Source organism: Cebus imitator, unplaced genomic scaffold (genome assembly GCF_001604975.1).
Source record: "Cebus imitator isolate Cc_AM_T3 unplaced genomic scaffold, Cebus_imitator-1.0 Scaffold203, whole genome shotgun sequence".
Classification (NCBI taxonomy): Eukaryota; Metazoa; Chordata; class Mammalia; order Primates; family Cebidae; genus Cebus; species Cebus imitator.
In genome coordinates, this window is record NW_016107518.1 from 341,280 (window position 1) to 348,962 (window position 7,683).

Sequence of the window (7,683 nt, forward strand, 5' to 3'; positions counted from 1 at the left end):
TCCTGGATACAGGGGCGGTTCCTTTACCCTCCTTCACGGCGGTTCTTGGCGGGCTCCTGCTGTTTCAACCTTTTCCTAGGACCCTGCTGCCTCCAAGTGTTCGGGCCTCAGCGCAGCTGGTTTTATTCTCCACCAGGATCCTCCTCTCCACTCCCTAAAGTCCGACCCGCCCAGGACCTGCCCCTGCTCCACCCTCTCTCCCAGTCTGGCCCCCTCCCTCATCCCGTTCCCGCTCCGCCTTCGCGTCTCCGGCTCCCGCACTCCGGCCTGGCGTCCCCTGGGTCCGCATCCCGGCAGCCTCCGAGTCTCCCTGCCCCCGCTACCGGGCTCCCGCCCCGGGGACGCTCTCAGTTCCACTCGGCCGTGCGCGCCGCCACCGCCCCGCACTGCCTTCTTCTAGGCCTGGGGTCATCTAGGCCACGCACGATTCGCCCCTGCCCCACAAAAGTCCCTGAGGGGTCCTGGCCGGGCAGGACCGAAGAGAAGAACGGAAACGCTCCCGAAAGGAGGCCCCGGCCCGGCTCTATCCCTCCAGACGGTGCCGCGGGAGCCAGAGTCCGGGCCGGCCAGAGGGAGTCACAGCCCGGCGCCGAGAGGCAATTCAGGAGCTAGCGGGGACCGGGCTCGCGCCCAGGGACTCACCCAGACCGAGGGGACCGTCGCGCGCGCCGCCGCCGCCACCGGGGCCGACCCATCACCTGCCTCGGGAGAGCTGGGCCCGCCCCCTCGGCGGCGGCCGCACCGCTGGGCCCACAGGCCTCCCGCCCGGAGTTTCCGGCTCCTCCCGCCCTTGCGAACGCCGGGAGTTCCGTAGCCTGCAGGCCGTTACTTCCGCCTTCAGCGGCTGGGGCGTTTCCCATCCGCTAGGGCGGGGCGCCTCCTGCATTGGCTTTGCGCTGTCCGGGACCCTTCCTGCAAGGTGACCGGCCAGGCCGAGGCCTCCCTCCTGGGCACGAGCTTTTCGGGGCTCCTTTCGCGGACGGGAGGAGGCCGATCTTGCGGCCCGGCATTCAAGGCCCTGGGTCCTGCCGCCTCCCGCGGATCCTCCCGGGCCTTAGGGCTGCACCCAGAGTCCCCTTCTCTTCCTGCGCCCGCGCTCCTAAACGGGCAGTGCCAGATTCCTGGATTACCGCTCCGAACCCCTGGCACCGCGTCAGACACAGACCTGCGCTCCCCGCCTGCCCTGAGAAAACCAGGTACACACCTGGATCGCTGCCCGTTCGCTGGCTTTGCGAGCTGCTTTCCTACTCGGCTGCGTGCTGGGGAATGGCAGGGACCTGGCTTGATCCCTACTCGGGTAGCCAGCGTCCAGCAGGAGGGATGGCGCTCAGTAGACCCTGGGTGAAGGAAGGATTGACCTGGTGCAAGAGATCAGGGGAAGCGGCAGAGACTCGGGAGATTCGGTCCCACCAGGGTTTAGCCTCTGCAGGGCGCGACTGCTGAGAGTACAATTTTAAAACTGAGTATTTATTGAATGCTTATGTTCAGCCACACACTGCTTCACACCCATCATCTCGTTTAATTTTTTTTCCCTTTTGTAAGGCAGCAGATACTAAATCTCCTTTAATCATGACATGAGGAAGTACACACCGTGAAGCTCAGAGAGGTTAAATAATTTGGCCAAAGTCACACAGCTTTTGAGGAAAATATTTGAATTTGCTGAATGTTTGATGTATAGAGAAGTTGACTACTAATATATTACTGAAGCAAAGTTGGCACATTTTGAGTCCACGGAATGCTAAGATGTGGACTTGTGTATTTTATGCATATTACACCATACATTCAGATTAAAAAGAAAAGGAAATTAGGCTGACAAAAGGCTATTACTAGACTGATAAAAAGGGTGTTGGGGCCCTGGAAGGCCAATTTTTTTTTTGGACCTGAGATTTTCTTTAGGTGGCTCTTTCAGTGGCCAGGCTGAGCAAAACTGTGAACTAGGGTGTTTATTTTCTGCATCCACAAATAACAGCTCATGTCTGCCTGATTTATGAGACTCACAAAACAGAGAAGCCCAGGGCCTGACTTCACTAGGGAATTTTGACACCCAGGATATTAGGTATTTTGTGTCCAAACCACCATCCCTCACAACCGTGGAGGGCACATGTAATGGTCAGGGCTGCACAGAAAAGAACAGAGACCCTAAACGTTGGAGGAAAATAGACTGAGATTGAGAAAGAAGTTCCCAAATTCATGCATGGAGGTCCAGGAGAAAGGTTCCAGTTCCTCACTCACACCTAGCTGAATAACTTCCCATATCACTGAAAAAACAAAACCAGGCCAGGCACAGTGGCTCGTGCCTGTAATCCCTGCACTGTGAGAGGCCAAGGTGGAAGCAGCCATGAGTTTGAGCCAGGCTGGGCAACATGACAAAAACCCATCTCTTAAAAAAAAAAAAAAAATACCCAGGCCTAGTAGCACGAGTCATGGTCCCAGCTACCTGGAAGGCTGAGGTGGGAGGATCACTTGAGCCCAGGAAGTCAAGGCTGCAGTGAGCTGTGATCCTGCCACTGCACTCAGCCTGGAGACCCTGTCTTAAAACAAACAAAAATCAGAGCACCTGGCCCAGGGGTTCATTAAGAGCCACTGGATGTTTCAGAAGCGGCTGTCTCTGGAATCTCAGTTTCAGAATGTTAGCCACATACACACACTGTGCCTAGTATCTTTAAATCAATTCATTTAAGAAAAAAAAAGCCTGACTACATTTATTTAAAAGGGCAACATCATAGCATTACTTTACATCAATCAGTTCCCACTTTATTAGAAGGTATCTATAAAATAAATACAGTGGAAATGTTTTTAGGTTGGTGCAAAAGTAATTGCAGTTTTTGCCATTAAAATTAATGGCACCGGGATAGGCACGGTGGCTCACGCCTGTAATTCCAGCACTTTGGGAGGCTGAGGTGGCTGGATCACGAGGTCAAGAGATCGAGACCATCCTGACCAACATGGTGAAACCCTGTCTCTACTAAAAAAATTAGCTAGCCATGGTGGTGCACGTCTGTAATCCCAGCTACTCAGGAGGTTGAGGCAGGAGAATCCCTTGAACCTGGGAGGTGGAGATTGCAGTGAGCTGAGATTGAGCTACTGCATCCAGCCTGGTGACAGAGCAAGACTCTGTCAAAAAAAAAAAAAAAAAAAAAATTAATGGCACCAACCTAACATAATCATGCTAGATATGAATGCAGAAAGCTGAAAGTCTGGGCACTTTGTAAAAATCAGAGATTAGCAAGTGTTGAAGGGATAGTCACATTAATAGAATTTTTCTTTGATGTAATCAGAAAAATTCAAAGAGGACAGAGAAGGGAAGAACCACTTTCTCACTCTATTATTCAATGTCATTTTAAGTGGAATCTGTGTGCCCCTTAAAATCTGGTGGGCTGGGCACGGTGGCTAACGCCTGTAATCCCAACACTCTGGGATGCCGAGGCAGGCAGATCACCTGACCAACAGCCTGACCAGCATGGAGAAACCCCATCTCTACTAAAAATACAAAATTAGCCAGGCGTGGTGGCACATGCCTATAATCCCAGCTACTGGAGAGGCTGAGGCAGGAGAATCTCTTGAACCCGGGAGGCGGAGGTTATGGTGAGCTGAGATCGCACCATTGCACTCCAGCCTGGGCAACAAGAGTGAAACTCTGTCAAAAAAAAAAAAAAAAAAAAAAGAATCATCTGGTGACCAGATGCAATGGCTCATGCTTATAATCCCAGCACTTTGGGAGGCTGAGGTGGGCAGATCACTTGAGGTTGGGAGTTTGAGACCAGCCTGACCAACATGGAGAAACCCCGAATCTACTAAAACAAAATTAGCTGGGCATGGTGGGGCATGCCTGTAATCCCAGTTACTCGGGATGCTGAGGCAGGAGAATTGCTTGAACCCTGGAGGTGGAGGTTGAGGTGAGCAGAGACCACGCCATTGCACGCCAGCCTGGGCAACAAGAGGGAAACTCTGTCTCAAAAAAAAAAAAAAAAAAAAAATCTTCTGATTGTCCATGGGCAGAAGAAGCCTTACCTAGAAAAGAAGAAGTTGAGAGCAGAAAGGTGTTCGGCCCAGAGGGGAAGTGGAGGGAGGTAAGATCATAGAGGCAGCTGGGACACAGGGGCAGGTGAGGGCCTGCAGGCCACGGTAGGGAGTTTGGATTTTACCTCCATTGCTGATGAGGACTTTTGTTTGCTTGTTTGTTTGAGACTGAGTCTTGCTCTGTCACCCTGGCTGGAGTATAATGGCACAATCTCAGCTCACTGCAACCTCCATCTCCCTGGTTGAAGCAATACCTCAGCCGCTTCCCAAGTAGCTGGGATTACAGGTGTGTGCCACCATGACCAGCTAATTTGTGTGTGTGTGTGTGTGTGTGTGTGTGTGTGTGTGTGTATTCGTATTTTTTTTTTTTAGATGGAGTCTTGCTCGGTCAGGCTGGAGTGTAGTGGTTTGATCCCAGTTCACTGCAACCTCTGCCTCCCAGGTTCAAGCCATTCTCATGCCTCAGCCTCCTGAGTAGCTGAGACTACAGGCACATGCCACCACACCTGGCTAATTTTTGTATTTTTAGTAGAGGCGGGGTTTCACCATGGTGGCCAGGCTGGTCTCAAATTCCTGATCTCAGGTGATCTACCCTCCTTGGCCTCCCAAAGTGCTGGGATTACAGGAGTGAGCCACCATGCCTGGCCACAGATGAGGGTTTTAAACAGTTATGAGATAGATGATGTCAGCTTTAGTGAGCTCACAATGGCTACTTGGAAGAGAACTGAATGTAGCCAACCACGTATGGAGGCCTGGAAGCCAGTGAGCAGAGGCATTGCATGAAAGTATGGTGGATGTGATAGTAAATAGCTGGATTAAAATATAATCTAGAAATAAAACCTGGATCACTTATTGCTCTTTTTATTGAGATGGAGTCTTACTCTGTTGCTCAGGCTAGAGTGCAATGGCACGATCACAGCTCACTGCAGCCTCAATCACCTGGGCTCAAATGATCCTCCCACCTCAGCCTCTCAAGTAGCTGGAACTACAGGTGTGTGCCATTACACCCAGATTATTTACTTATTTTGAGATGGAATCTCACTCCATCACCCAGGCTGGAGTGAAATGGTGCAATCTTGGCTCACTGCAACCTCTGCCTCCCAGGTTCAAGTGATTCTCCTGCCTCAGCCTCCTGAGTAGCTAGGATTACAGGTGACTGCCACCACATATGGCTAACTTTTTGTATTTTTAGTAGAGCCAGAGTTTCACCATGTTGGTTAGGCTGATATCGAACTCCTGACCTCATGATCCGCCCACCTTGGCCTCCCAAAGTGCTGGGATTACAGGCGTTAGCCACTGCACCCAACCTGATAATTTATTTTTTGATATTTAGCATAGCTAAACCCAGGCTAGGTTTAGCTATGCTACCCAGGCTGGTCTTGAACTCCTGGTCTCAAGAGATCTTGCTGCCTTGGTTTCTCAAAGTGCTGGGATTACAGGTGTAAGCCATCATGACTGGCCAGTTTATTACTCTTAAAATAGGGGAAATTGGCAAGAATTATACGTGTGTCCTAGTATAGTCCCCAGCCAAGATTTTTCCCCTTGTGATTTATTAGCTCTGACAAAAAATAGAAAAGGGGGCTGAGCACAGTGACTCATGCCTGTAATCCCAGCACTTTGGGAAGCTGAGGCAGGTGGATCATGAGGTCGGGAGTTCAAGACCAGCCTGACCAATATGGTGAAACCTCATTTCTACTAAAAAGATACAAAAATTAGCTGGGCATGACGGTGTGCAACTGTAGTCCTAGCTACTTGGGAGGCTGAAGCAGGAGAATCGCTTGGATCTGAAAGGCAGAAGTTGCAATGAAGCCAAGATCACACCGCTGCACTCCAGCCTGGGTGACAGAGCGAGACTCCGTATCAAAAAATGAAAGAAAGAAAAATAGAAAAGGAACAAATCCCTCCCTATATAAATCGATGTTGTTAAAGCAAGGCCATGCACCATTTAAGTCACTTTGAGGACCACTGCTTCTCATTGGCCACTTGGAGACACCTTGCAGGACAGTAAAGAAGCCAGTTGTACCTGGGCACGGTGGCTCACAACTTCAATCCCAGCACTTTGGGAGGCCAAGGCAGGTAAATCATGAGGTCAGGAGTTCAAGACCAGCCTGGACAATATGGTAAAGCCCCATCTCTGCTAAAAATGCAAAAATTAGCCAGGCATAGTGGCACACACTTGTAGTCCCAACTAGGTGGGAGGCTGCGACAGGAGAATTGCTTGAACCCGGGAGGTGGAGGTTGCGGTGAGCTGAGATCGTCCCACTGCACTCCAGCCTTGGTGACAAAGTGAGACAAGAAGAAGGAGACAGAGAAGCAGCAGCAGCAGCAGCAGCTAGAAGGGAGAAGCAGACGCGAAAAGGTGGCAAAGTCAGGCATCAAAAGGGGTCACAGGAGCCAGGGTGCAGAAACTGCAGGCACAGGGGATCCTAAATCTCCAGGGAGCCAAACCTCTTTCCTACTCTCACCCCATCCCGAGGTCCCTGAGCCCCAGTTCTGGGTGAGAGGAATCATGAGAGTGGTTAAGGGTTAAGGTCTGGGCTCTAGAGCTAGGCGGCCTAGATCCAAATCCAGACTCAGCTACCTGCTGGCACGGTGGCCTGGGTGTGTTCTTTCACCTTCTCTGCTCAGTTACCCCTCTGTAAGATGTGGTTAACTATGGCACCTACCTCATAACCTCATAAGGTTGTTACAGGGTTTCAGTGAGCTAATCTAGGTGAGGCGATCGGAATAGTACCTGGCAAAGAGTAAGTCCTTCAAAGTGCTGTTTTGTTAGTCTTTCCCTTGTCATACAATAATTTCTCCGTGACTGATTTACTTATAGCTACAATAAATAAACTGATGCCTACTTAGGTGAGCCCAAGGGAGTCTCTTCCCTGCAGACAAAAGTGCTTGCCCAGACTTGAGGGGAAATAGTTTGCCCAGGTCAGGTACAGGCAGAGGGTGATTGGGTGAAGATTTTAATCTAGGCCTTCAGCCCTTATGGACTCCAAAACCCCTGATTTTTTTTTTTTTTTAGACAGAGTTTTGCTCTTGTTGCCAAGGCTGCCTTTCCATGCAGGTAAGCAGCCTGGCCCCAGATAGCGGGGAAATGTCCTTTACAAACTGCCCAGGAGCTTCGAAGTTGGGACACCTTCTTGGATTTTTTTTTTTTTAGATGAAGTTTCATTCTCGTTTCCCAGGCTGGAGTGCAAGAATTTAGCGCTTCACTCTTGTTGGCAAGGCTTGAGATTGTGCAGTAGCACAATCTCAGCTCACTGCAACCTCTGCTTCCGCGGTTCGAGTGATTTTCCTGTCTCAGCCTCCTGAGTAGCTGGGATTACAGGCATGAACCACCACACCTGGCTAATTTTGTATTTTTAGTAGAGACGGGGTTTCTCCATGTTGGTCAGGCTAGTCGACTTCAGGTGATCTGCCCACCTCGACTCCCAAAGTGCTGAGATTACAGGTGTGATCCACCGCGCCTGGCCTGACTTTTTACATTTTTAGTACAGATGGGGTTTCACCATGTTGCTCAGGCTGGTCTTGAACTCTTGACTCAAGCAATGCACCTGCCTTGGCTTCCCAAAGTGTTGGTATTATACTCACTAGCCTGGTCAAAATCCCTGATTTTCATGTGATGGAATGTTGCCTGGCCTGAATTTTTTTTTTTTTTTTTTGACAGGG

The 7,683-nt window shown here is 50.5% G+C and overlaps 1 protein-coding gene across 3 annotated transcripts in view; it reads right to left on the minus strand.

Moving 5' to 3' along the window:
- Positions 1 to 7,683, minus strand: part of LOC108317481 (snurportin-1) — a 41,965-nt gene that overhangs the window by 28,007 nt on the left and 6,275 nt on the right. The window contains exon 1 of one of the 3 annotated variants that reach the window (XM_037745525.1): positions 1,205 to 1,432. The exons of 1 other annotated variant lie outside the window; for it this stretch is intronic. The gene's annotated coding sequence lies outside the window, so the exon portion shown is untranslated. Of the gene's footprint in view, positions 1 to 642; positions 788 to 1,204; positions 1,433 to 7,683 lie in introns of those variants that run through there. One more of the 3 variants, XM_017547984.2, reaches the window with a different exon arrangement.